The 27,932-nt window shown below is 54.6% G+C and overlaps 2 long non-coding RNA genes across 2 annotated transcripts; one reads left to right on the top strand and one right to left on the bottom strand.

Moving 5' to 3' along the window:
- LOC309855801 lies at positions 1-16,659 on the bottom strand. Its single transcript, XR_014306997.1, has 4 exons — positions 16,585-16,659; positions 11,119-11,380; positions 1,915-2,042; positions 1-640 (listed from the first exon to the last, which is right to left on the bottom strand). It is a non-coding gene; the product is annotated as an uncharacterized lncRNA (long non-coding RNA).
- LOC309855802 lies at positions 14,862-27,070 on the top strand. The gene is made up of 2 exons (XR_014306998.1): positions 14,862-14,930; positions 25,792-27,070. It is a non-coding gene; the product is annotated as an uncharacterized lncRNA (long non-coding RNA).
- Positions 27,071-27,932: the final 862 nt, after the last annotated feature.

A 27,932-nucleotide genomic window follows, 5' to 3' on the forward strand; every position in this document is an offset into this window, starting at 1 on the left:
TTGAGGATAATCAAACATCTTTATCACTGTTTCTCAAGCAAGTGATGTGTGGCAAGGAGTCTTCCAGAAAATAGAAGAGTCCGATTACAGGGACGATCCAACCTGCTGACCTGTGTGTTCTATGAGTCCTGCTAAACACAGCTTAGGGGACAATGCATACATCTCTCAGACCACAGGGCAGCTGCTTGGGCTAAGAAAGCTTCGGGGTAGGCAAATTCTGAAGGCATTCCTATGGCAGAGTGGTCAGGTGGCCTTGGCATTCCCAAGACCTACACCCTCCTCTGAAATCTTCCCTTGCCCCCAGCGGCCTCCATGCTACATGTTATTAGCAAGCCAGATATTATGGATGATTTCATGCTCTACATTAACCTCAACAAAGAGAAAATGCGGAATTGCTTATCTCAACGGACCAGGTTTAAAAAAAACAAAAACCAACAAAACATGACTTACTGAGCTTCCTTCAAACCCCTATCACAGGAAACACTCTTGCTATGGGTGGTTGAGACTTTTAGACGCTATTGACACAGTAGAGCTGCAGTAGACCTGGAAGGTGGTCTCTGAGGTCAACTGTCTGAAGATGTGCACCGTCTTCTGTAGACTCATGGTCTTCATCCTTCCAGAGGAAACAAGGTCGGGGAGTCTGCATGGAAGGAGAACATTGGAGATCAAGAGATGTATGGGAGAGAGAGAGACAGAGACAGGCAGAGAGAGCAAGACTGGCCTTTCCCTCTTCCCCGAGGACACCTGGGTAGCACCATGGACCTTCTGGACCTCCTGAAGACACAGAGCTGGAGAGGCATGGACAGCCCGAATCAGAGCTGCATGTGTCCTGCCCTGCTGACACCCAACGAGAAGTGAAGGCATCAGATGGGGAGGTGGGCATTGGATTCATGGGGGAGGTTACGTGGTGAACGGCATCCCTTGGAACGTTCCGTCAAAGAACATTCCAGAATGAGGATTTCATATACCAAGGACAAAGCCCTCACCTACTCCCTGAGCAAAATCCAGTTCCTTCCTTCCTTTACAGCCTGTGCACAATGCTCTCTGACCATGTCCACAAGAGGAGAGACCTCCCTCCATGCGTAAGACACCACATAGAAACGTCCACGGTGTGACACGTGGGGAGAGGACGTGGTCCACATTGGGAGCAAACGGGATGGCTGAGGAGAACTCCTTTCTCACAGGCAGATGAAGATGGCACACACCAACAATGGAGACATTCAGTACTTTCCGCAGACAAGAAACTTTTGGGAGAAGGACACAGAAAGCCTTGTTCTATTTGGCCGAAACCAAACTGTCCTTGGAGCACGTGGCCTGAAGCCTCTGAGAAGGTCTCCACTTAGGAGATCTGCTAGCTCATGTACATGCTGAGAAAGCACATTTACAAGTTCTTTTCTCACAGACCTAAGTACTGAGGGAAGAAGAAAAGTGTGTGCATTTCCTAGGGCTGCCCTGAGTGACAAGGGACCCAAAACAGGGTAGCGTTGAACATCAGAGACCCATCCTGTCCCAGCTCTAGACACCAGAAGTCTGAGATCCCGGGGGGACATGGATGCTGAGATCTAGATGGGGCAGGGCTCTGCTCGTTCCTGAGGCTCCATGGGAGGGTCTTTCCTCCCTTTTCCAGCTTTTGGGGCTCCAGAGGTCCCTAGGCTGGTGGCCAATTTTTTCCCATCTCTGCCTCCACCTTCATGTGACTTCTCCTCTGCCTCTGTGTCTCCTCTTCTGTCTCTTACAAGGACACCCGTCATTGGATTCAGGACCACCCTGATCTAGGATGAGCTCATCTCAGATCCTTCCCTTAATCACATCTGCAAACACCCTGTTTCCAAATAAGGTCCAGGCCACAGGCGTCTGCCACGTAACCTCTTTGTCCCCGTGTGCTAGTCTCGTTGAGAAGAAAAATAACGATACCTTTCCCTCTTCTGTAAAGCTCTGCTGGGCAGTCACTTTTAAGAGGCGCAGAATGACTCACAACGGGTACTGGCAACATCGGCCCTTTCCCAGCTGGGTCTTTGCCATCGGGCACCAGGGATGCATGACTAAGAAGGAATAAAACCATGCCCCATAGGGTTAATGAGGTTGAAACGAGCTAAAAAAAAAAAAATGTTTTTCAAAGAATTGTGTCTCCTTCCTCAGCTAACATGTCTTCTCAGGCCCCACTCACAAACCCGGGGGTTGGCTCTACAGAAACCTGGTTTCAAGGTCAACTGATGATAGGGTTGCAGCTTAGGAACATTCCTGACCAGAGATAAGGAGTCCAAGACCCCATCTGGCTTTATCCCAGTTCTGGGAGGACACCCACAGCCCGTTCCCCTTGTCCTCAGATAACCTTCTGACTCAGAGGCTGAATTTTGCCTCCTGGTGGGGTTAAGTATTCACCCCTCAGCAAACACGGGGTGTATACCCCATATATGTTTTCCCAATGCTCGTACCTCCATTTCCTCATGAGTAGTCCTACATTTCCTCCCCTTTGCACCCAGATGTGCCCAATCTCAACCCCGGTGATTACAAAACACATGTCCTCTGCCCCCTCATGGGGCTGGATTCCAGGAATTTCCTCCCCCAGCCCCTTATCTGACTTTGTTTCCAGTAAACCCTTTGCTTGCTACAAACCTGATGTCTCCGTTGCACCGGGCAGATGGACTTGGGTTGGCCGAGGTCATGTGTTTCTACCTCCATGTCACCTGCCCATCTCCCCGCACAGCAAAGACACGCACATGCCACGCCTGGATCTCAAGATCCAGGTGGCTCCCAGCAGACCGCCCAGGGGTGTCCCCACCAGACACATTGCTCTGCTCTGGAGAAAAAACGGGGGGAGGTCCTCGAAGTCTTGACGTTGCACGCTTGCAGGAAACATCTACAAGTTCTCTTGTAAAGGGAAGAGTGAGAAGACCTGCCCATCTCCAGTTGGAGGTCAAGGTCATCCCTACACGTTCCTGAAGATTGGGGACCTGGGCTCCGATCACTCACTCACCCTTCCTTGCTGAACCCAACACCTCCATTCTCACGAGTCTCCTTCCGCTCCCCACATGACGGCATGGGGAAGTCAAGAGAAGAACCGTTTTGTGTTTTTGTTCTGGAAGCTCCTCATGGAAGCCCAGGAGATGCGTTCAGTGCACAGAAATTATGGGAAAGACGGCTTCCCGTGTCCTTAACTCATCGGAGTGACCCCACAGCTCAGCACATGGGCGTTTAGGTCTCCCCCGATGAGCTAGATGCCTGCCCTTTTGAAGACAGAGTTCAGTCACTCCTTTCTGTTAGAGGCTCAGAATGACTGGGTCAGAGCAGCATGACTGCCACTCCTTCTATTTCCTATAGGAAAGAGGGAACTCCGTCTGGTGACAAAGAGTCACCTCTCCTCTCTCCAAATCAGAACATCTCAGTACCATGGGGATTGGAAGGAAACTGACGGCCGAGAACCGATTTTTCCTTGACATCCAGTTCATGGGGCGTATTTGTCACCGGAGGAAGAGGACGCCTGCCTTATGAGTCATGTCATGCTGGGTGGTGGAACCCACTGGAAAACAGGTGATATCTGGAGGCATGTGCATAGGGCGGCTATGCCCCTGCATCCAGCCCGGAAGCAGGAACATGAGGTCCCGACTTTGGATGCAGAAGCACAGAATTCTAAAGTGGTGGCCTCGGATGGAGGGAGAAGGGGGAAGGACACAGGACGCTGTAGGAACACAGTAGGCACCGACCGCCCCCGAAAGTGCAGCATGAGTAACCACAGCAGACCCGGAGGGCTGGGGCCCCCCAATGACCAGACCACGGTCAGGAAGCACACCACGTGGCCAGGAAGGGTGGGGAGCAATGGCCATAGGATTCCACGGGGAACCTCCCATGTGGGAGTTCCAGGCAACGGCCAGGGAACCCAAGGAGTGTGGACACCGAGTGCACGATGTGAATTCCATGACGACCCGTGCCCACGAGTGACTAAGAGCTGGAAGTACCAACTGGGTGAATGGACATTGGGTGGGCCTCGGCCAATGGTGGACGTGAGGGGTGTGAAATAAATCAGGTCTCGGGCCCCGTCTCACGCGTGGAGATGTCCGGATGGTGACCAGAGGTTCTTCTAAGGTCGCTGCAGAGAGGGTTCCCTCATTCCCGACTGACATTCTCCACAAAGAGCAGAAGATGGGCCCTCTTGCTTTCGATGCCTGTCTGACATCCGGTCAAGGCAGCGTCCAATGAGGCAGTGCCCCCCAAGGGGACGACCAGAGTTACTGTCTTTAGGGACAAGTGGAAATTATGTAGAAGATGGTCCAGATATAGTCAAGAGTTCCACCAAACCAGTTTCCAAGAATCGGAGATCTATGGTCACTAAAGGAGTTTTCTGGCGCAGACATAACAGAGTGTGATAAACCCAGCAGATGACAATAACTCACGTCTAACCAGCTGTGGAGACGAGAGGTCCTAGATCCAGGCGGCGCAGGACCACACTCCCTCCAGAGGCTCCAAGAGAGGGTCCTTCCTTCTTCTTCTGGGTCTGTCTTCCTCTGTCTCGCTCACGCACTTGTCCTTGGATTTCGGACCAGCCTGATCTGGGATACCTTCATCTCAGACCCTTCCCTTCCTGGCATTTTTTGGGATAAAAGATCATATTCCCAGGTCACAGGGATGAAGAGGTGGACCGAATTCTGAGCAAGCCGCCATGCAGCCTTCTACAGATTCTTTGACACATAGGAGCGATCAAACCCACTATGATATGATTTTATTATTTCCTATGGGAGCTGCACATCTTAACAGGAACAATTAAATATTTATGGAGGAGTTATTAAGCACCACTTACTAAACCTTTTCCGCACACTTATTTTATTTTCACTACAGCCCTGAGGAGTCGGTCCCTTATGTCTACGATGAGGATGGAATGTGTGTGTCCTTCCAAAATCCGTATGTGCGATACTGAATCCCCAGTGGGATGGGCTTAGGAGGTGGGGTCTGGGCTCTCTCTGGTGGGATGCGATTCGCTCATGAGGATGGGGCCCCATGAAGGCATTGGAGAGACCCCAGGGAGGACCTTCGTCCCTTCCTCCATGTCAGGACACAATGGGAAGAAGTCTATCTGTGACGCGGGAAGGGGGTTCACAGCACACATCGAATCTGCACATGCCTTCATCTCCGATGTGCAGCCTCCACAACTACCAGGACGAGACGTCTTTATAAGCCCCCCCCACCAGTCCGTGGAATCCCATTACAGCATCCCCCACGGACCAAGAGAGTCCGCTTTGTAGGTAAGGACAAACCAGCATGGGATTGGGGTTCTGTCTCCAAAGCGCCCGAAGTTAGCCATTCCTGAGTGCCTGTGCCCTCCTCACAGGACTCAGTTGCACGTCTACACCACTCTGCAGTGCCCACCTGTTGGGGTTATCGTAGCGTCCGCGACAATGGTGACTTTATGGTCATCATGTCCCGTGGGAATCAGCTTCAGCTCTTACCATGACTACAATCTAATCGCCACATTACAATAGTAACTGTGAGTCCCACTCAGTTTGGGACCCTTCCAACACCACCACCGACTGGATTCCCACCCTCCACCATGGAAACGGTTCTAGAAAAACACATGAACAGTTCTATAAAACGCATCAGAACAGCAGCACTCTGAAAAATCCTATGGTTTCCCCCCAGGGCTAACCCCAGTCTTGAGATGTTAAAGTGGCTGATGATTTTTACGATTTTGCGGCGATCAGCCGCGACCCTGGTTTTTGTTGGCGGGAGGTATGTCCAAGGCGAATGAAGCGGGAGGAAGGTGGAGAGAGGGGCCGGTTAGTCTGGTGACTCCACCATCATGGAGGACCCACTGGGAGCCATGTGGTCGTCAGGCTGGGAATGCGCTTGGTGGTTTTTTAGGGGCACCATTTTAATCGCTTTAAGTGTATTAATGGAGGGAAAGTCTACACTGTTGTTGGACGTTGGTAAACCATAAGTAGTGAAAACCATGTGGTCCTTTGCCCATTGCCACAATGAGTCATCAGAAACCCTCAGTGTCTCCCATCTCCAAGCAGGTGGAGACCTCGGTCAAGCCACTTGGTTTTCCCAGGCATCATGCATAAAAACATGAACTCTGAGCTCTCAGAACTCCTTCCACATCTAAAGGACCAGATGCACTTTGATTTTTTTTGCCCGTGGGGCAGCCTCCAGCTGTGGACGCGAGGTGTCCTCTGGGCTGCCTCGTTGCCTATCAAGGCAGATGACCGTGTGTCATCTGTAGCGTGATGGGAAGTCAGGCGGCCAAGAACTCAGCCAAGAACAAGGCCCATGGTCCACCGTCAGAGCGCGGTTCTCCTTCACGGTGTGGAAGGGAGTGGTTTGTGGCCATGGCGAAAGGAGACACATCCACAGCCGGAAAGGAGGAAGGACGGGAGACAGGAAGAAAGGAAGGAAAACGCTCGCTGTGGTGACGGAAGTGTCAGCTCACTTCTGGCCATTTCAGCGTGCGTACCCAAATATCAAGTTCTGCACCTGACATGCCTATCATTTCTATTTGGCAATTACAGCTCAATCAAGCTGGGACAGGATGAGAAAAAAAAAAAAAAACCCACAAAGCGAATAGCGTCCTTCACTCTGATACACCAGGCACCACGTCTCTTCGTGTACGGAACACCAGCTGGTCTGGAACGCGGTGACTGACCCCTTAGCACCCTTCCTGCTGGTAATGGGCACACACGTCCTCAGCCACGTCCCCCCGTCATGGGTCGCAAGAGTTGGGAAACAGCCTTGTGGAGACCTACTTGAACACCTTGATGTTGACCCATTGTAAGGCCACCACGCACTGGACTCCAGTCCATGGACAGAGCTGGGCCACCATTACACTAGGAACAGAAATCTCGTCTCGTCCCCATGCCCCCAACAACCACGGACGGACCTTCTGTAGGTAGGTCTACATTTTCCGCCCCTTTCATACTCATGGAATCCTCTGTGGGCTCTTGTATCTGGCTTCTGTCCTTGGCACGGTATTCTTTTCTTTTCTTTTTTTGAGGTCTATCCTTGTGTCGGTGGGTGTCAGAGTTTGTGGTCCTCAGGGCTGACTCATCGTCCCTTGTATGGACGGACCCTATTCTCTCAACCCATTCATCCATCCATGCATTCTTGGGTGGCTTCCCAGTTTTCAGCTGCGGTGAACCGTCCTGCTGTAAATATGACTGTACATGGGCATGAGGTTTTGGGTAGACGTGTCTTCTCTGTCTCCCGGTAGACCCCTAGGAGCACCCTAGGTATGTCCACCATTAACCTTTTGAGGAACCCGCCACACTGTTCACTCTTTGTCTGCTTTTAATTCCAATCGGGACGAATTTTGCTCTGGGAATGAGTCTTCTCGTTATTAGGGTTCCCACTCCTCCCGATGGCCCCCTAGTCCTTTGAGTCATGCTGCAAGTTCAGACGGCTTGGAAAATGGTCCTTCCCATTTGATGCCTTTCCTAGACGCAGAGCCCTTGGCGCTGGGAGGTGGCCACCCCGCTAGAGGTTTCCCCGGTCACCGTCATCTCCTGAGTGACTGAGGTCCCCTGCAACATCTAGCATATAGGTTTAGGGCAGCTCCTTCCATTCAGCCGGCTGTAGCAGAGACGTGAAACCAGCGCCCTGCCGTGCTTCTTGGGTTGGGCAGGGGGACTGAACCCCCAAGCATCTCCGAACCCCTCCCTACCTTCTCAAGATCCCACTGCAACATTCCCAGAACGTTCGGTTTATTAAAACAGAAGCTTAAAAGGCGGAAATTCTGCAGGGGCGACCCACCTCCCAAACGGCGAATCCTCCCTGAACAGAGGGGGCACATGCTCGTTTGCAGGTGGTCTCCGGGCCCGGCAACCTAGTACAGGCGGGCAGGCGTGCACCCTCCTCCAACTGGGCTTCCGACAGCTCCCCCCGCAACCCCGCAGGAAACCCAAGGGAAGAGGCAGGCGGCCCGCGCCCTGCGGGACCGCTAGATGGAGCCCTCAGACAGGCAGAAACCCAACGGAGTCTCCAAGGGCGGCCCTCAGCCTGCGAAGGGGACGTGTCCCCTCGTCCCATGACCCCGAGCATCTTCCGGAGACCGTCAGCCCCGCGGGTCTCCATCACACCCAAACCCTCCCATGATGATTCTGCAGGAGCGTCTCCCTAACCCGAAAGGAAACGGAGCAGCGGTGCGGTCAGCCGGCCAGAGGAGCAGGACTAGAGGCCCCTGCGCGTGGGGGAAAATAGACAGCGTCTGCCCAGATACCTGCCCAGGAGCCCCAGGGTCTGCCTCGAGACATGCCCATTGAGGACTGGGGTTGAGGACGGGGGAGTTTCCAAAATCACACGTCGGTGCTGGCCCACATCTTAACATCTTTTTGGAACTAGAACGTAATCATCCAGTAACCCTGAATGACTTCTCCCATGGTCCCCACCAAGCAATGGCAGGGTTCAAACCCCATAGAGGACCCCCTCCTGTTGGCCGCTCTCTTAGCTAAGGGGTTGGGGAAGGGAGACCATATGGCCCACCTCATAGGGACGGGCTTTATGGGAAATATTGTAACATGCATAGAGCACCGTGAAGGGTGATGGGGTGATGGATTAGTGCATCGTATCTGCTTTTACCCCCCGAGTCTCCCAGACTCTGATGTCCCCCCCCCAACTGGCGTGCCTCCCACCTTCCCTCCCCGCGTGTCCGAAGCTCAGGGATGCTGGCCACGTGGGGATCCCTCCATGAACGCATGTGACGTGTGCAAAGAACGGAAACTTGCTTGTTCAACACCCAAAGTGATAAAACCACGAGGCACATCCCCTCGGCTCCCCTGGTTTGTCCCGGTTTCTCTGGAAGGGCGGGGGTGAGGCGCGCGTCCCAAACGTGGCCTTTTCCCTTCCACGTTCTTCTTTGCTTTTCCCACACAGCCAGGGGGCGGGTCGACGCTCTGTCTTTGCAGGATTCCCCCTGATTTTCAGTATCGATACGGGTGCTCCAGTACGATTTCCTACATGAGCGTCTCAGAAAGCCACGTGAGGCCCCGTCGGCATGGCGGTCGGCTCTCGCTCCCCCCTTTTCCTCCAACGACTCTGCAACAGACTGTCCATTTTTCCCAATCCCGCACTCGGTGGCAAGCCAGCATCCCCATCTGCCCGAGGGCAACGCCATGAAATATGGACAAACACCCAATCCTGACCGGTCACAATCGGAGAGCGTTGCGCCATCGGGAAGCTCCCGACCTGTGAGCACGCGGTGAAGAGATTTCCCCATCGTGCACTGGGCATGCTGGTACGTCAACTGGGATTGATGATCACCGAAACCTTGTAGACATTTTAAAGATGGAGACGGGGGCGCCTGGCTGGCTCAGTCCACTGAGCGTCTGATTCTGGGCAGCAACTCAGACTGTGAGGCATGGACTCTGCTTGTCCCGGTCCCTCTCCTCCACCTCTTCCTCCTCTCTCTCTCTCAAATAAACAAATAAATAATGTGTGTTTTTTTTTTAAAAAAGCACCATGGAGACAATACAACCAGCCAGCCGCATTAAGATGCTGGACGTCTCAGCGTCACGGTCAACTAAGGGCTCAAATAAACATGTTGCTGGTCAAGGTGTGTCCGTCCCAAAGTGGAAACGCCCCTTGCATCCCAGACATGGAGACATGGAAAAACACTAACTTAGGTTCAATGCACATTTCATGAACCCACCTCTTCCAGAAAGCATCCCACAGTCCTTAACAAAAACATTGCAAAAAAAAAAAAAAAAAAAAAAAAGGATGGGAGAGAGAGAGAGAGAGAGAGATGCCAGTCTAATTTCAGAAGCTTGGAATCGTCATACGACACATGGCCCGGCTTTGTGGGTTTTCCCCAGCTCTGTCAACGTCCAGATTTTTTTTTCCCCACTATGAACCGTATGAAAATGAAAAAAGAGCTGACAGTAAAGACAGACGGACATCGACGGTGTAGGATATACCCACAGCGTCTTGACTTATCTCTGGGAGCATCTGGCCTTGGGTGTTTGGGTCCTTTTCATGATCCTGAAGCTATGGTGGGCCAACGTCTTCTCTCTCTCTCTCTTTTTTTTAAATAAAATATTTCCTTTCCTATAGTTATTAGGATGCAACCCTGACCCATGGCTGTTGGGGTAAAGTTTAAAACGAAACGCGCTGAAGTTGGAAACGGGCAAGAGCTCTGTTAACACACTACTCACATTCCTGTTGGCCAGGTCTCCTGAATGTGCGTTTGGGGACAACGCAGCCATCCCAAGAATGCAAGACATGTTCCCTCGTGAATCTAGCCCATCCTAAAAGGCAGATGCACGGCCTCTGCTTCCCTGTAAATGCGACTCTTTGTAACACCAAGAGTGTCCCCTTACAGACCAAAATGAGACCCATGCAGACCGTGGCTTGACGTTTACCAAGAGCCTCTCCATAAGACCTTCGCTCTTGTCAGGGGGTGGTCCCTGCGTCAGTTCTGAGTTCCCAGAGTTCCCAACTGCCAAGCAGGAACCATGAGCCACCAAGGCCAAAGGCAACCCAAGTCTCCTGGAGAAATTCCGACATCCCGCTCCTGTGCAAAACTCCGATGTCCCTTCGCAAAGTTTTGTTGGTTTTTACCCTTTGCTTGACATCTTGGCCTCAAATACCAAGTATGTTTGCACCTGAGTCACCATGTAGACTTTAGGTAACTCCTCCTTCTCATCATCACCACGCACACAAGTCAACAAAGAAGGACTAATTTCAATGCCCTTACCTCCCCCGACCCCGATACACTCACATGACCCTTAAACACGCACTGTCCAGCCACAAATTCAAGCACAAACCGGCGTGTGACAGATCCAGTGCTCTGGAAACGCCCTGTGGGGCCAGGCGCTGGCTCCTCCACCTCCCCACGTCTCAAGGATGCTGAACGTTGGCCAACGCGGCCTCCAGACCCCTGGAGACGAGGCCCCAAGATCAGCTGCTCTCCAGAACAACAATCATGCAGAATAATTTGGGCAAGCTTCCTATGATTAAAGAAAAAAAAAAAAAAACTTCACATTTTTTCATGTTCAAAGGAAAGCTTGGGGAGAAACAATTATTATTGGATTACTTGCGGCAATTGAGGCAAGAGAGACTGTCCAAAAACCGCTCGGGAACGGTATCCAAGCTGTTATATAAAACGCTGGACCTCTCCCAGCGTCCTCCAAGACTCACCCGAAGACTTGTAGGACCTTCAGGAAAATCCGCACGTTGCTCCAACGCACTGGCACGGAGACCCTTTTGGCCTGAGGTCCACGCCACACTCCGGCTGGCCCGTGGCCACTGCGTGTGTTGCCAGTCACCAACAAAGACACCTTTTCAGCTCCTTCCTGGGTCGTGCCAGAGACTTTGGTCCCTGGGGGACCTCTGCTGCCCCAGCCTGTCTGCCCAAGCTCAGGAATCTCCTCGCCGGCCAGTTTCTAAATGCACCTGTGCTCTAAGATAAAAATGTACCCGTTAGGATGGTCTGCATTCCTCTTTCATATCAAGACAAAGTGGTTTCACCACTTTGCTTGACCAAGAACACCTCTAGGTTCCCTTGCACCCGAAGGAAAGTGAACGGGTTCGCTTCCCCTGCCGCCCATCCCTGAGTGTCTACACCTCTTGGTGTCCCCGCTGCTGCGTGGTGTTTTGCAAACACTGTTGGCTTCCGTCAGGCTCACCCCACGTAGCACCTTCTGCTCTTTTAAAATTCAGGGGATTAAAAAAAAAAATCTCATTGCGTCGACTGAATGGATTCTACAATCCCCAAGTGGGTCGCGACCCACAGTTTCAAGAACATTTCCAAAGCAGGATGGGGACACGTGCATATTTGACCTACACGGACGTAGCCACTGCAGGGTCTGACCTGCACTTTCAGGGGGATTGACGTACGGAGGGGGCAAGAGGTGTTCAGGCTAGTGACTGGAAACCGTCATCACCCAGATGGGCCTCAACAGACTCCCCATCCCCATCTGGGGGGGGGGGCTGCAGGGTACAGAAAACACCACCGAGCCGCACATAGAGAGTTCCTGGTGGCTCCTAGGTTCTGCTTTATGGACCTAGCATTGATCTGATTCCAGAGGAATTCACTCCGGGGAGAGCCAGTTCTCCCGAAATGTTGCCTTCCTGCAGGAAGGGGTGCGGGAAGCAGCGGGGGGTTGCCGAAGAAAAGCAAGGGTGCATCCCAGGGCAGGGTAACGTGGCAGCTGAGCCCCAAGGAGGCCTCGGTGCATGAGTTAGTTGGGAAGACGGTGGCATGGAGCAGGCTGGACCCGAGGGGGCAGACATGGACACACGGGTCAGAAGCAACAGCTCTCTCCGGTGCGCACCGCACGATGTTCCAAACTAAGGCTGCTGTGGGAATCAGCTGAAAGGACCCAGACCCGCAGCACACAACAGGCAGGGACCGGCCACAACCAGAGAATCAAAAGCCATTGGGTATCTCGGTGCATTGCTGGGGACACCTGCCTCTCCCTTCTCCCTGCCCCTGGACGTCCTTTCTTGCTCTGGGCTCCGTCGTGGCTCTCTTGCAGATTCCAAGTTCCACTCGCCATGTCAGGAGCTAAGGGGGAGCGCCCTTCTCAGCACACGCCTGAGGAACAGGAGCAGGACGTGTGTGCAAGACAGAGACGCAAGGAGCACAGACACCCCAGGATCCGTTTTCTTTCGGCTAGCGAGCAGCTAGAGGCCGCCAAGGCAGGTGGTTCTCAGAGCAGGAAGCTGGAGCTCTGGGGACCTGCATGGTAACAGGACCCCCAGCCCCACTAGAAGTGTCCTGGCGGCTCATTGCATTTGCAAAGACGGTCCCTCGCCTCCCGTTTCTGCCTGTGTCCCCTTCCGCAGACCACAGAGCAGCCCTGGCATCGGCCGTCCTGGCTGCTGTGTGCTGCTGGTGGAGGGCTCCCTCCGTGCCGCCTCCGGGAAGGGGGTACCCTCTTTCCTATGCCGTCTGGGCCCAGAGCAGTCGCTGCGGTGCACGCGTGGACCAGCAGGAGAGGAAGCCAGACTCCAGAGCCAGTGTGGAGGCCACTGCGGAGGTGTCCCTCCCCACGCCGGACCGATGCAGCCCCCCAGATTCAGGGCACCTTCTCCTGCACCCCCCCTCAGCTGCGGTCTGACCGGGATGCTGTTTCCACCTGGGTCTGGTCGGGTCATCTTTGTGAGAGACTCTGAAGGTCAAGGATGATGCCAGGACCTATAGTCAGTGTGGGGCGCAGACAAAGACTCTACAACCCCTGGCTCCTTCGGCCTTCCTGGGGAAGCAGAGGTGGGGTCCGTACCTGCCCGTCTGCGGCCTCTCTCTGGCCTCTGCTCAGCAGACGGCCACGATAACTTTCTTCAAGCATGCCTGAGCAGTGCTGGGTCCCTGGGGTTGGGGGCTGGAGGTGGGGACACAGGACTCACAGCTTCTCGGACCTGGACCGTGTGTCCTAGCGACGGCAGTGGGGTTCGTCTGCTGCATGCGTGCCTGGATTCCTCCACAGGGCCCGTGTCCTGCACCCCTAGCTCAAGGCATCCGCATCCGGGACCGTGCAGAACCTTCCGGCTGCCAGGCTGCTGGGTGGGTACCAGCTCTCTGGCCCAGAGCTTCTGAATAAGCCTTTTTTTTAGGGTCTGCCTCGGCTTCCTCTGTGTACTCAGGGTCCTAGTAAAGTGCCCACCAAGGCATCCGCCCTAAATGCAGCAGGACCGCAGGACAGGCATGTGGGGTGTGTGTGTGTGTGTGTGTGTGTGTATGAGAAAGAGTGGGGGCAACATCCCTCCTTTCCTCCCCAGGGCCCAGGACCGGAGGGTGAGAGACCCCGGTGTGTGTTCTGGGGAAGGGGGATTCCTGTGGGTCTCAGGAGCCTGGATCCCGGTTGCTGGAGGTCCACTGCCCCCGCCCCAAGCTGTTCATTGATCCATCACAGAGCACCGAGCCCCCTTGCCTTAGGCAAGCCCTGCGTCTGGGTCCCAGCTCCCTCACACCCTCTCCTGCCCAGGGGCGTCAGCGAGAAGACACTTGGATGCCACCGCGCAGCCCCCTCCCCAGGGCAGAGGAGGGAGGAGTGCGCCTTTCCACCACCGCCCCCCCCAACCCCGCCATTCCTCCGTTAATGACAGCGCAGCGCGCCAGCGGCGGCACGAGGGGAGGGGGCTCCGGAAAGAGGAAAGAAGGGGCCCCCCTCGGAGGGCTGGCGCGGGAAGAGGGACGCGCGAGCCACCCCAAAACTACCATGGCGCCAGGGCTCGGGGCGGCGCGGGCCGCAGGGGTCGCGCGCAGGAGCCCCGCGCCGCAGCGCACACACACACCCCCCCCTCCGCGCTCGCCCCCGCGCCCCCCGCCGCCCGCGTTCGGCCGCGCGCTGCGCCCCGCGGGGCCGGGCTTGCACCTGTCACCGCGCGCCCGCCGCCGCCTCGCCGCCGCCCAAGTTCGCGGGGACTTGGCGGGCGCGCCGCCTCCCGCTCCCCGCCCGCGTCCGCGTCCTCGCCCATGGCCGCCGCCCCCGCCCGCCCGCCGCCCGCGCCCCTCGCGCCGCCCGCCCAGCCCCGCGGCCGCCGGGCCCGGTGAGCCAGCAGCGCGGCCGAGCGCGGGCGCCCGTCCCCAGCACGGAGCACTGCGGATGCGGCGCGGGGCCGGCGCGGGGCTCCGGGCGCGCTCGGGGGTCGTGAGCGCCGCGCCCCGCGCCCCCGCGCGCCCCCCGCCCGCCCGCGCGCCCCACCGGGGCCATGCAGTCGCTCATCTCGCCGGTGACCAAGGCGATCTTGGTGGCTCTGTTCATCTTCGCCATCCTGCTCATCCTCTACGTGATCCTCTGGTACATCTGCCGCGATGTGGACTGCGACCACGGCATCTGAGCCCCGCGGCGCCCGGGCCCCGCCGCGCTGAGGGCGCCCCGCCCCGAGGGCCGCCGCGCCGGGCATGGGGGCCGCGCGCCCCCCGCCCCGGGCCCCGCCGCGCGCCCGCCGCCGCCGCCGCCGCCGCCGCCGGGCCGTGACCTTCAGGGACAGAGCGCGGAGAGCGGGTGAGTGCACGCGGGCGAGGAGCCGCAACTTCTCCGGGGCGCGGGGTGCGGGCGCGGGACAGTCTCCGGGTGGGCGCTGCGCCCGGACTCCCCGCGGGGCTCCGGGAGGCCCTTCCCGGCGGGTCCCGCCGGCGCCTGCGGTCCGAGGACGCGGGGCGCGCCAGTCTCATGAAGCCACCTGCGCCGCGTGGGAGCGGGCTCGCGGGGGGCACGGGGCGTGCCGCACACAGCCCTGTCCCGGAGCCTCGACCGAGGGCGCGGGGCCCCGAGCGCTCAGGTCCCCCTCCCAGGCAGCCCCGCAGCCCCTGACCGGCCAGGCGGGGCGGGGGAGGGGGTCCCCGCAACCGCGAGCCGCCGCCACCGAGGGGCACCTCCGACGCGCCATGGCCAACAGAACTGCGAACAGGTCGGAAGGCTGGTGCGCCCTGCTCACGCCGCTGGGCAGCCCCCCACCCAGGGGGTGCCTAGAGCTCAGGAAGGGGGCTCGCCTCGCAGTCCCCGCACCCCTGCCCCGGAGGAGGGCGACAGATGGGACCAAAATGCGGCTTTGCCCTCCACCAAGCGCGCGGGAGCAAGTTTGTGACTTAAATAAATAGCTCGTTAGAGAGAGAGAGAAAAAAAATGCCTCCGTTTGAAGGCAGATCTCGAAATGCAACCTGTGAGGAAAAACACCCCGCTTTAACAGGCTGCCAATGTATGCGTCTGCGGATCCTGGGATGTCTTCCTGGGTAATGAGGACAGGCGGGCGGTGGCGTGGGTCCCCCGCGCTCCTGCGGGAGCTGTCCCCTACCAGCCCACCCCGGGGCCGGGGGCTGGCCAAGTCGTGCTTTGTGCCACGCTGCACACTCCCCTTAAGCCATTTCATATCCACCAGTTCCAGCCAGTGGAGGGTTAAGGGGTTGGTGGGGAGGGGGGGGGAACGCAGAGAGACTGCTGTCCCCGGAACATTCTTCGGGAGCCCAAGGGAGACGCGAGGGGACGAGATGGTCTGATGTGGTGCGTTTGGGGCGGCTGCGGAGAACAGGAGAAGGGCTGGCAGCAGTGTGTTTTTTCTCCCGGAGTTAGCGCCGGTGTGGAGACGGCGAGGGATCTTGCAACAGGGGAAGGCATGGTTCCAGGATCCAGTGTGCGAGGAGGAGGCAGGGGCGGAGGGGGAGAGGCGGGGAGGCCCCGTTTGCAGGATCAGAAACAGGATTTGAGAGAATGCAGAGAGGTTTGCAAAGGCATCCCCCCAACCGTGTCCCCGGCGGAAAAGCGTTCCTACGGGATCCTCTGGAGCTGGCCCTGGTGACGGACACAGTGTGTCTCTAGGAGGCCTTGCCCGGAACCCCACATCTCCCCATGGCCCCCCTCCGCATGCACACGTACACACCCCCCAGCTCCAACACCCGAAAACCAACTCCGTCCCCAGGGAGCCCGCGATACCACAGCGGACGGAGTATTTGTGACGGATCTTTCAAGGCGGCACGCGTTGCCTCCCCGGTACAAGGTGAACCCAGCTAGCCCACCAAGCGTAGAAGCGTGGCGACCACGTCCCAGAACAGAGGGGCCCTGGCAAGGCTCCCGCAGAGCAGGAAAGGCCAGCGGAGCTCTACACGTCTGCATCCCACGCACAGCACGTGAATCAGGATCCAAAATTATACCCAACACATACCCTGTGGGCTCGTCAGTCGGGGGAAGCGGGAGGCAGGGACCGGCATCGGATGCGTAGCTCTGGGGAGAGCCTCCCCCCCCGGAGGAAATTGTGATGGACGTTGTTGGGGGGGTGGGGAGGCTTGGTCACTACCGGGAGGGACGAGAACACACGGGGACAATTAAAACAGTCGGAAATTACGTAACGGACACCAGCCAGGATTTTTCCATGTGGCCGGGTGGTCGGTCCCTACGGCTAATTAACCGAGACCTACGACCTGCCCACGGTAGTTGATGGTTTCTTTCCAGCTCCTGATTCCTTTGATCTGTCCATCGTCCGCACTCGCCTCACCTCCCCGTCAAAGATATTTCTTCACTTTCGCAGAGAATGCCTCCCCATCGCGTAGGGACTCACCATGGACCCACGGAAGCCATGCACAATGAAGGGAGAGGTCCCTGCCGCCTGGTCAGGACCTCCTGTGCCGAAAGGTTCATGGTGGCATGATTGCCAAGGTGACGGATGAACTTGCTAGGGGAACGGGAACCCCCAGGCCAGACGGACCCCAGGCCGCCCATCCTAGGACCGCAGCCCTGTAGACAAAGTGCATCCGAGTGACCCACGTTCGCAGAGCCCCTTGGGAATCCGCAGAAGCCCTTCTCAGCTGGTGTCCCTGTGGATCTATGTCCCTGTCCCCGGGCAGAGGCCAGAGCACTGCACACAGTCCCCACGTCAGGTACAGCAACTAAGGCCGGTGGGGGTGGTTTCCTGCCCAAGATCACTCGGCTGGGACGGGCAGGGTCGTCCGTGGTCAGTGCCAGATTCTCCCTCGTAGCTTCAGGCTGGAGATGGGGCGCCTTTCATGCTCACGTGAGACCTCCCTCTGCTTCTGGGAAACGCACGCCCCGTTCCTTGTCACGTCCATCAGGGGACCTTGGGACACTAAATCATGCTGACCATTTGGGGGATCTCACACCTAAAAAGAAAAAAAAAGGCAAAACAAAACAGGGAAAGTTCATGCATATCAAAGCACTCAAAATCCTTAAACATCAGTCTCAGGTCCCATATGACATGAACCCAAATCCAAGTACAGGGATAATTGGGGAAGAGCAGGAAACTGTGTCCCAAGACAGAAGTACCTGTACAACGTCTCAGTTTCCTCCTTTTCTAAGGGCGACCAGAGGCACCGCGTGGACCGCACCCCAAAGCACGATCCCCTATAAATAACAATTCTATCTCGTAGTTCAGGGTGAGGGACTGAGTCCAGGATGTGAGGTTCCAAGGAGAAAGGTGGTGTCCTTTACCCAAGATGGCAAGAAAATCAACCCGCGATCGTCTCTGGGCTGTTGACCTGCAGGCACGCGCGTCGGTGTGTGTGTGTGTGCGCGCACATGTGTGTGTGTGTGTGTGTGTAAATGAAATCTCACATCCATTACTTTTCCCCCCAAACTTTCCCATTCCATGTCTAGGTTCAGCTGCTCACTTGGGTTTGGCGATCGTGTTTCTCTTTTAATTTTTTTTTTTTTTATGGATTACGAAATAACCACTTAGTATGTATGTCTCGGTAACGCACACACAGGTTTTATTGGGAAAATAATGGACCACTCGGGCGCTGTTTCTTTGTCCCTATGGAGAGCCGGGCGAGAGGGATGAATTTAAGACTGTGCCCGTGTTTTGGAAGCTGCAGGTCATGCTCCTTGTGCAAGGGAAAAAAAAACCAAAAAAACAAAGAAAAGACACTTGTTCTAGAACAGTGTGGAAATACAGGGTATGTATGTGAAGCTGAGAATGTGTGTACGAGCCCTGAGGGATCAGGCTTCAGATCCCGTAGAGTTTAGGGTCTCTTTCCCTGAACGGGAGGGTTGTGGGTCTCTGGGTTCCTTCCCAAACTGGAGGGTCTCCAACGGGACCAAGATGGGCGACCTACGACCCTCAGCGTCCACGGGAGAATAATTAGTAGAAATAAGTGTTTTTGATCTGCTTACAAAGTGAGATGAGAGAAAACAGACGATCAAGAACCCAGGACCAGCAGGATGTGGGCGACATTTGCGAAGGGGTCGGTCGTCCTTCAGATGAGAGTGAAGTTCCTCAAAGTGATCATTGGGGAAGAGACCACCCGTCCTCACGTCCCTAGTAGATGAGCTTGTTGGGCAGAAGGGAACGTTTTAGGATTCAGGCTAAGGGATGTTGGGGCTCAGAGCATAGGTGGGCAATCTGATCTTTGCTTCCAGACCTATGTTGGGATTAAACAGGAGATGCAACCCCCCCGTGAAGGGGTTTCAGGAGATCTCTCACCGTGGCAAGATCTTCCCGTGTCTTCCCGTGCCACGGATGCTCACATTCGAGCCGGGCTGCATTGCAGATGCCTCTTAGAAATGCGGGCAGGCGGAAAGGTCGCGGAGAGCTCAGAGATGCTTGCCAGGGGAGGAGAGCCAGCCCGCGCCGCAGCTCCAAGTTGCTCCTCTGTGTCAAGCTCTTGAGAAGGTGGAACAGAATGTGCATGGCGGGGTCTGAGCCTGGGAGGGGGCTGCAGGGCACGGGAAGCAGGTGGGGTGCAGGGACACGCGGCTGTCCGTGTTCCCCATCCCTGTGTCCCAGAGCCAGCCAGCACCTCCCGGGCGGGGACGAGAATCCAGCAACCATCCCAGAGAGGAACAGTCCTGTGCAATGAGCTGCACACCTCCCGTGCCTCATGAGTCATTCCCGTTCCAAAAAGATGCTCCTCCCATAAGCCCCCCACCCCACGTTTGGGCTGGCGACCCTCTAGAACAGGTCATGGGGCGGCTGTGGGACCTTCTGAGCCCATGCCTTCACCAGGAGCTCCCAGCTTCTTCCAGAGGGGGCTGCTCGTTCCTGCAGGGACGCACCCACGCCTGGATCTCCCGCAGCTTTGCTGTGAGTCCCCACATGTGGGCGCGCGCCGGGCCTTCCAGGAGGAGGCCGGCCGCTTTGGAAAACCCCGAAGCGCCCTCCGGAGCCGAGCCCAGGAGGGGAAGGAGTTTGGAAGCCGATTTGATAAACGCGCCTTTTAAGCTCCAAACCGTGTGAGCGTAAGGGAAGGGCTAGGCAGGGCGTGGAGTCCATTCCAAAAGCGTTCCAAAAATACCGGGAGGTATTAAAGGTCCTTTGAATCCGTGGGCGGCCCAGAGGGAAAGGTCAAGTACACTTGTTTTGTGAATTGTCCATTCACACGTTCCCTCCAAGTACGACGTGTAGCGCCTGGGAACAAGGACCGGGCATGCGTTGAGCACCTCCGGTGTGGTGAAGACTGTTTCCCATCATTTGGGGTGTGCTGCCAGGTTTTTGTTTTTTGTTTTTTTTTCCCTGTGATTGGCAAAACCTCAGCCTCCCTGCCACGGGAATGAGCTATGCCCTAGGGAGTCCAGGGGTTTGCAGTGGCTCTCTGCACACCACTGGGTGCCACTCACCATCTGAGCAGACTAAACCTTGCTTTCCATCCGCCTACTCCTCTGTGGGACCTACTGTGTGCATGCACACACAGATGGGTGCCAGGAGACGATCGCGGTGCGCCGTCGGAAGGAATGAACAGACACCATGGAGAGGAAGCCCTTCGTTGACCTCTCCCGACGCATGATGGTCTGCACCCAGCACATGGGCATGTCACTGTCTCCTCCTGCATGACCAGCACGTTTGGGGCATCCAAGTGGAATCCCCACGACAACTCAATGACCTCATCCCCCAATACGTCGTCGCTTACCGTTCTGACACCCACAGAAGCGCCTCTTGCCGGGCTGACCACAATGGGAAAGTCCGACATCATCCTCTGTCGGCAAAAAAATTCCAAGACAATGACAACAAGAAGAAAAAACAAGAGGGCGGCCTGAATATGGTGGTGGAGGCAGACAGGTAGAGAGGCAACAATGAATCCTTTCTGAAGCAAATGTTTCCAATGGGCTGTGGAACTGGATGTTCTTGTGGGGAACAAATGGTAACAAAGTAGCATTCACCGTTGCCTCTGAGCAGTCAGGAAAGAGGCAGGGAACATGCTCCCGCATTTGGGTTTGCTCCCGTGCGAGTCGTCAGCGAGAGATAGCGCAGAACCTGGCCTGCAACACCCAGCGGGACTGAGCCAAACGCACGTGTGCACAACTCCGCCTGTTATCATAAATTTTGTCCATTCTGGACCACCTGTTCCTCCCGTTCATGGGGACAAGCTGAAAGCCTTTGGATGTCCAACCCCGTAAACAAATGTGTCCAGGTACACAGCCCTGTTCATGGTCGTGCTCCCACGTTTCTTGTGTACTGAGGTTAATATTTCTTTTTTCCCATACTTCGGAGACAAATTTCTTAGGTGTTGGGACCCTAATGCCGGCTTCCTATTAAACTCTGTGGTACGTATTGTGGATTTGCATAACGCTGTGATTTCAAGAAACATGAGCAACACCTTCCTGCAAAATGGACCGAACTTAGACACTTTTGTGTTTATTTATTTTCTTTCCATTTTCTGCTTTTTTCTTTAGGCAGGTTGGCCAGATCCGTGGATTCTTAACATCCAGAGAAGCTAAACTCTCATTGTGAACAACAGAAATGAGCAACTAGAGGTTTTCCCCCGCGTCTGTTTTTTTTTTTTTTCTCCTCTTCTTTGTCATTTCCTTGTGTTTCTAGGGTGCTGAGCCATGAGTAGGGGCTGTCTTATACCAAAGGAATTATATTTAGGAAATAATTATTCTTCTCCTGGAATAAAAAAAAAAAAAGCAGTCCCCTAGGCCGCATCTCCCGGACTCGCAGTTTTATTTAGTCCAGTGTGCTATAAAGAGAAGCTGCTTTCTCTGCGAGCCGAGTGACCTGTTTTGGGGCCTACATTTCCCCACTCCTGGCGGCATCCCCAGTGGAGGGAACTTCAGCCAACCGCGTCTCTGTCTGCGAACAAAGCAAAAACGAGGGAGGTCCAGATCCTAACCTAGAAATCATCTGGGGTGCCCCGTTTTGTCACTCGTTGGATTCCAGAATGATGGCTTCTCTCTTGATCCCACTGGACATTTCCCGGGGTATATTTTTGGCTGGCGGTTTAGCGGGCTCAAGGAGTAAGACGTGCGATGCCGGTCTTTAACGAACGTTGCGTTCTCTGCAGGAATGCTGATCATTGTCACCCGAGGGGGATTGTGTGTGTGTGTGTGTGTGTGTGTACCCTAGTGCTCTCACGTTTGGACAAAGACATAATAAAATTTGCACGTAAGTCAAAGGGATGGGTATCACATTAAACATTTTTTAAAAGATTATTTATTTAATCGGCCGAGCAAGGCAACACAAACACAAGCAGGGGAGAGGCAGAAGGCGGAGGGAGAAGCAGACTCTCTGCTGAGCAGGGAGCCCCATGCGGGACCTGATCCCAGGACTCTGAGATCATGACCTGAACCGAAGACAGACACTTCCCTGACTCATCCACGAAGGTGTCCCACACCTTAAACCTTCTTATTGAGTGTTATCTGACCGTTACCCGAGAACGATGGGTCCCTATGCGAAAACGCCTTGAGATGTTTCACGGAGAAAGGAAATCTATGAAAACACCCAGTTTGGAGGAAATGGTAGACCTGGAAATGAGGAGCTGTGGCCACCTGCTCCAGGCACTGGGGCCGTGGGAAATCAAGTCGTGTTATTGCGGCTGGTCTGGGGCTTACAGACTGGAATGAGCACAGTCACAGGTGGACAGGGCATGGGGGAGCCCCCTGCCCACATACAACCCAGATGTTCTCAGGAAACAGATCTTGCCCCAATCTGAAAGGCTGCTCCAATTCTGGGATGGTGGATTTGAGACAAAGAGGTCAGAACAGAGCTGAATGATTAAAACATTTTTTAAAAAAGAGGCATGACGCAGATCGGGTCATTCTGGGGACCATCATGATGTCATGCTGTCAGATGGTACAGGCAACCCCAGACTCTGGGCCTGCCTCGCATATACGATAACATCTGCATTTGCCTCCCGTGGTTCTCATGACCTGTCATCACAACTGTAGCACCCTAAAACTTTATTCTCTTGTGCTTTTGCAGGCCAGCATCCCAAAGGCAGTCTTCTGGGAGTAAAATCAAGGTGCTGGCAGCACTCATTCTTTGTGGAGGTTCTAAGAGAAGATCCTTCCTTGCCTCTTCCAGCCTTTGGATGGTGACCACACCATCTCTCCTTCCTCTGATGCTCTTGCCTCCCTCCGAGAAGGACCCCGGCTGGGACATTGGGACCACCTGGACACCCCAGAATCCCGTGCCCATCTCGCATCCTTTGCTCCATCTGTAGTATACCGCCCTTGTCACGTAAGGCCACACTGACAGGTTCCAGGAATTAGGACCTCCTGTCTTTGGGGGAAGGGCAGAATTATGTAACACCACATTCTGAGGACTTCCATTGGATTAATCCTATAACAACGCTATTTCTGGCAAAGTTGCAGGTTCCAAATCGTGATGTGTTGGAAGAGTCAGCCCTTGGCCAGGACAGCGTCCAGGAAACTAAATGGTCTTTCAAAGTGGGGGAAAATGATCAGTGGCTACTGTTATAAGAAACACCTTTGTCTTGGTCCCACTCTCCCAGAGTCTGGGGGGCAAAGGTTTACATGCTCACAGGAGATGTGGTGAGCTCTAGGTGGTGGCCTACACATGGATAGGACTTCATGGATGTGGTCTTCCTTCCTCACATGGACCACAGTGTGGACCCACTTGGTTACATAGCCCCACCAGGGACAAGACAACCATCCGAGGTCCTCCATCTGGGGACAGCTGGGAGAAGACTGCAGATTCACAAAGGCAGAGGAGATAAGCAGTGCTTCCTTTAGGGTCAGAGAAGAGGAACCCAGTCAAGAATAGGATGCATGATGAGGGAGAAATCTCTAGACCTCCTCTGTCTGATATGGGAGCCACCAGCCACATGGGGCTACCAAGCACGTGGAGGTACCTACATTCACTGAGGGCTTCGGTTTTATCATTGTGTTGATTTAAATGCTGGTAATCTCATGGCTAGTGGCTACCATACCGGATAGTAGAGCTCGAATTTTGCTTTATATGCTATTCGGGTCAATCATGTGTGAGTCTGCTAGAGATGTCATCATTAAAGTACCGTAGACCAGGTAGCTTAAGCATTTATTGTTCCTAGTCCTGGTGGCTGGAAGTCTGTGATCCAGGTGGGGCCAAGGCTGGTTTCTGCTGAAGCTTCTGTCTTTGGCGTGTAGATGCTGTCTTCTGCCTGTGTCCTCACACGATCATCCCTCTGTATGTGTCTGTGTCCTCAAGTCCTCTTCTTCTAAGGACCCCAGTCTTATTGGATTACGATCGATGCCTGGTGACCTCATTGTACCTTAACCCCCTCTTCAAAGACCATGTATCCCCATACAGTTCCATTCTGAAATCCTAGGGCTTAGGGCTTCAACATGGGCATTTTTGAGGGGGGACACAATTCATCCTATAGTAGACCCTTAAACCTTTCCTGAGCTCCTTCCATATTCCAGGAGTTATTTGCCAGATGTGGCTTCTACTGTCTGAGTGTCAATTCCCGGTTGGGGAGATGGCAAGGTTATTTGATAACAGTGGTACATTTTGATCCATGGTGGAACAGAAGTCTGGGCAGGATGCCACGGAACACCTGGTAGGCAGCCGGCTCAGTCTCTGTGCTTCAGAAACATGGCCTTGGAACCCAAGTAGGACTGGGATGGGAAGTGGCAGGGAGGTTTCTCTGGGGACATCACCCTTGAGTGAGCTCTGAAGGGCAAGGAAAGAGTACACACGCACACACACTCCATGCCCCAGAGAAGGAAGGTCTGCAGTCTATAGTTTGTACTCCACAGATCGGGACCAGAAGCGACTGAGACCTCATCATCATGCCCAAGGTAACGCCACCTGGAACAGGGAGGAGACACCCAGGCACTGGGTCTGGCTTGGTCCCCCATGATCAGAATTAGTGCCACTTTCTGCCAAAAGTGGAGGGGCTGGTGGTCGGCAGGGGTGAAAGTGGAGGCAGCTGTCCACCTGGCCAAGTGTCCTCAGAGAACATTATCGACCATCTGGTTGCTTTCTTCATGTGGGATTATTGACCAAAACTGTTCCGGGTTAGGGGGCATGCCCATACAACCTGAATGGGTTTACACATGACCGAGGGATGTGCTTGTTTCATGGATACTTGGCTTTTTGGGTGACCTGACAGGAGTAGGGACCCAGAAGGCCCTGTTATGCTGCACGGAATGTCTCCCAAAGCTTCAGACATTCCAGATGGCTGGATCCTGGTTCCACTTGGTTCAGCCTTATGCAGAAGAGAAATGATCTATGAATGGAAAATTTTATCTAAAGACCCATGTCAAGCCTCCTCCTGCCATTTTTGTTAAAGTAAATTCCAAACTTTATCTGGATATCACTAGTTCTTCCTAACACCCTTTATCGGTCCCGGGACAGTATATTTCTTTACTTCTCATGTCTCCTTAGGTTCCTCTTAGTTGTGACATTTTTTCAGGCAGTTTCTCAAGGAAGTTCTCAGATTCCTTGTTCTGGATGACCTACATAGGTTTGAGGAGGACTGGCCAGGCATTTTGTAGGATGTCTTCTGGGGGGACTGGCATGCTGTTTTTGCCATAAACATACTGGGTGCTTGGTTTTTTGAGAGGAAGGACACAAGGATGAAATGCCATTTTCAGCACTTTTTATCCAAGGTGCCTACTATCCACATGACTTACCACGAGGGGTATTGGTCATGGTCACCTGGCTGAGGAGGTATTGATCCAACTTCTCTCCCTCTTCCCATATCTTTTGGAAGGAAGTCATTGTGTCCAGTCTACACTTAAGGAGTAAGAATTTACCTTCTTGAGGGTAGAGTCTCTTTATAAATTACTTGGAATCCTTTTGCGTGGGACATTGGTCTCGCTCATTTATCAATATATGCAATCACGGATTTACATCAGGACGGACTCCTGTGGCTCTTTATTTTACATGTTGGGTTACAACCCAGTGGCATTTCAATTTCAGTCTCAAAATGGTCCAATGTTGGCCACTGGGGTCTCTTTCAGGCTGGCTGCTGCGTCTCCGTTTGAGAAGTCCGCAAACATTTTGGGTTTTGAGCATCTCCTTGCTTTCTAGCACTACAAGAGGTTCCAGGCAAAGTCTGCGTCTTCCAAGCCCTACTCTTGGAATTAGCTCCTTCTCCAGGGAGCCCCAGTCTCTTTGATTTGAGCATGTTTTGGGAACTCACTGCTTCTCCCCTTACACTTCTGTTTTCTTTCTTTCTCTTTCGACCCTACTTAGGGCCCCTGAAGGGACGGAGAGCTCTGGTGGTGGTGGAGCCTTTGTTCACCTGTTCTCCAGGTGCGAGCCAAGAGGTTATGAGAACATCTCCATCGTGGGCCACCGGCAGGCCAGGACTCCAGTGTAGAGGGGTGGATCCCTGGAGGTCACTTCTCGGCCCTTTTCTGGAGACTGCCAGCCCGCATGCCGTCCCAGCTGCACTGTGGGGGTGAAGGGTGCGGTGACCACCGACGAGGATGAAGGCCATCCCCCTGTCACTCGTCTTGCCAAGCCATTACCAGGCGGTCAGGACTCACGGGCAGTGTCTCCTCCGGGGCCAATGCTGACATCCGGAACCTCCATCCACCCCTGTGGTCCCATGCAGCCATCCCTGCCCACCGCCTGGCCCACTCCGTTGTGAGGTTCTCATCAGCCTTCCCCTTGTGCCTAGTCGTAACTCACAGGGGCTCCCACGCCCGTAGGGAAGCCCATCGGAAGTGTCTCCTCTTATTCCCGGCTTGAGACTTTCAGAGGACAGTCGGCTTCAGATTATACCACCAATAAGGTAGGCGCAGCGGGGGCCTGACCCTTGTCATCTCAGAAGCAATCCATACTGTTAAAAGAAAGGGACACGGACTGCGTCCAGGGCTCTCTGGCCTCCTCCGGTGCGCAGAGCAAATGCTCCAAGGAAGAGACCCAAGGAAGTCCCCATTCCTCCTTGTTGACAAATATTTTTGTCAGTCTGTTGCCAGGAGTAGAAACCATGCTCTGGAAGGAATGAAAAACACCGTAAGACACAGACTGGAGACTTTGCACGCGGAATAAGAGAGTTCTGGACCATTCTAGAAACACACCAAGCATTAGTTACATTTGGACTCTCCGCAACGCATCAGGCACTTTGTGAATGGCGACCCGGGGCAAGCGTTGGGTTGCCTTAGTCCGGATCACCACGAAGGACTTTGAGCTCTTTTTCCTCTGCTTCGTTTCAGACCTGAGGGAAACACGATTGACAATTCAGGTGGGCCCTGCCTCGCAGGGCGTGTACGTCTCCATGAATGTACTCGCTGGTGTGCAACCCGGCAACGCCCACCCTCCCCCCCTGTCCTGTCCGTATGCACCCTGGTGAGCTTTTTATACACCCTCCTCCAACGCTACCATCATTCTGTCTTGCAGGTGTGTTGTATAATGCCTCTGTGTGTTGTCCCGTCATAGCTTCTGCCTCCCCACGTGGAGAGAGGCAGCCAACACCAAGCTGAGACATGATGGCTATTCCAGAAAATAAAATATTTTTGAAACCGCACGGCGTCGGTGGGGATCTTTGGTCTCACGGTGTGGTCGCGGAGCCCTGGCGGCCTTGCTCACCAGCACCACGGTCGCGCTGAGGAGGTGCCGAGAATTTGCTGTCCCTGCAGCCGGGGCAAGGACAGGGAGGTGTTTATCACATGAGGTTGGCATCGTCTGGTCTCTGTGTGCTTTGCAGAATGAGACACCTCTCAGATGCTTCGGATAGGTGTGAAAGGGTGTTGCTTCTCTGAAAACAACCACGACGAAAAAGCAACGGCAAGCGCTTGATTAGGATTTTAACACCAGCGCTCGTCTGAGGTCATTTTCCTAAATGAGGTCTGGTTTCTCCATATCTCTGGAGGGTTCAGGAAGACCCTGGCGTTCCCTGCCCTGCAGAACTGCCCAGGTCCACCGCTCTCAGTTTTCACTGGGCATGTGCCTGATTCCTGAGCTGCCCCTCTAGGGCACACACCCCCTGCCCCATAACATGCAAAGTAGGTTCTCACCTCAATCCAGGATGGTACCCTAGGATGAATGAATGGACCTGAAAAGGAAGTGCCATTTCAATTGGGTGAAAGAAAAAAAAAAAAACAATAATTCTTGTCCTAAGAATGCATTTATTTTACCATTAATCCAAAGAAGGACAATATGGCGGAAAGCTGGGGTAAGGGAAACCTGTGTCTCCACTCATTCCCAACGAAAGGATCCAGGGTTGGAAGGGGCTGTTGGGAGGGGGCACCATGTTCCTTTTGGAAGAAGGCTTCAGAATCATGGGGGACAGCTCATTGAAGGCAACGGGTGACATCGTCAAGAAGTGGCTGCCTTGGTGAGCACATACAGGGTTGTCAGGGACAGAGCGCCCAAGCTTTAGGAGAGAT

The sequence above is a fragment of the Mustela nivalis genome (assembly GCF_964662115.1).
Source record: "Mustela nivalis genome assembly, chromosome: X".
In the NCBI taxonomy this organism is placed as follows: Eukaryota; Metazoa; Chordata; class Mammalia; order Carnivora; family Mustelidae; genus Mustela; species Mustela nivalis.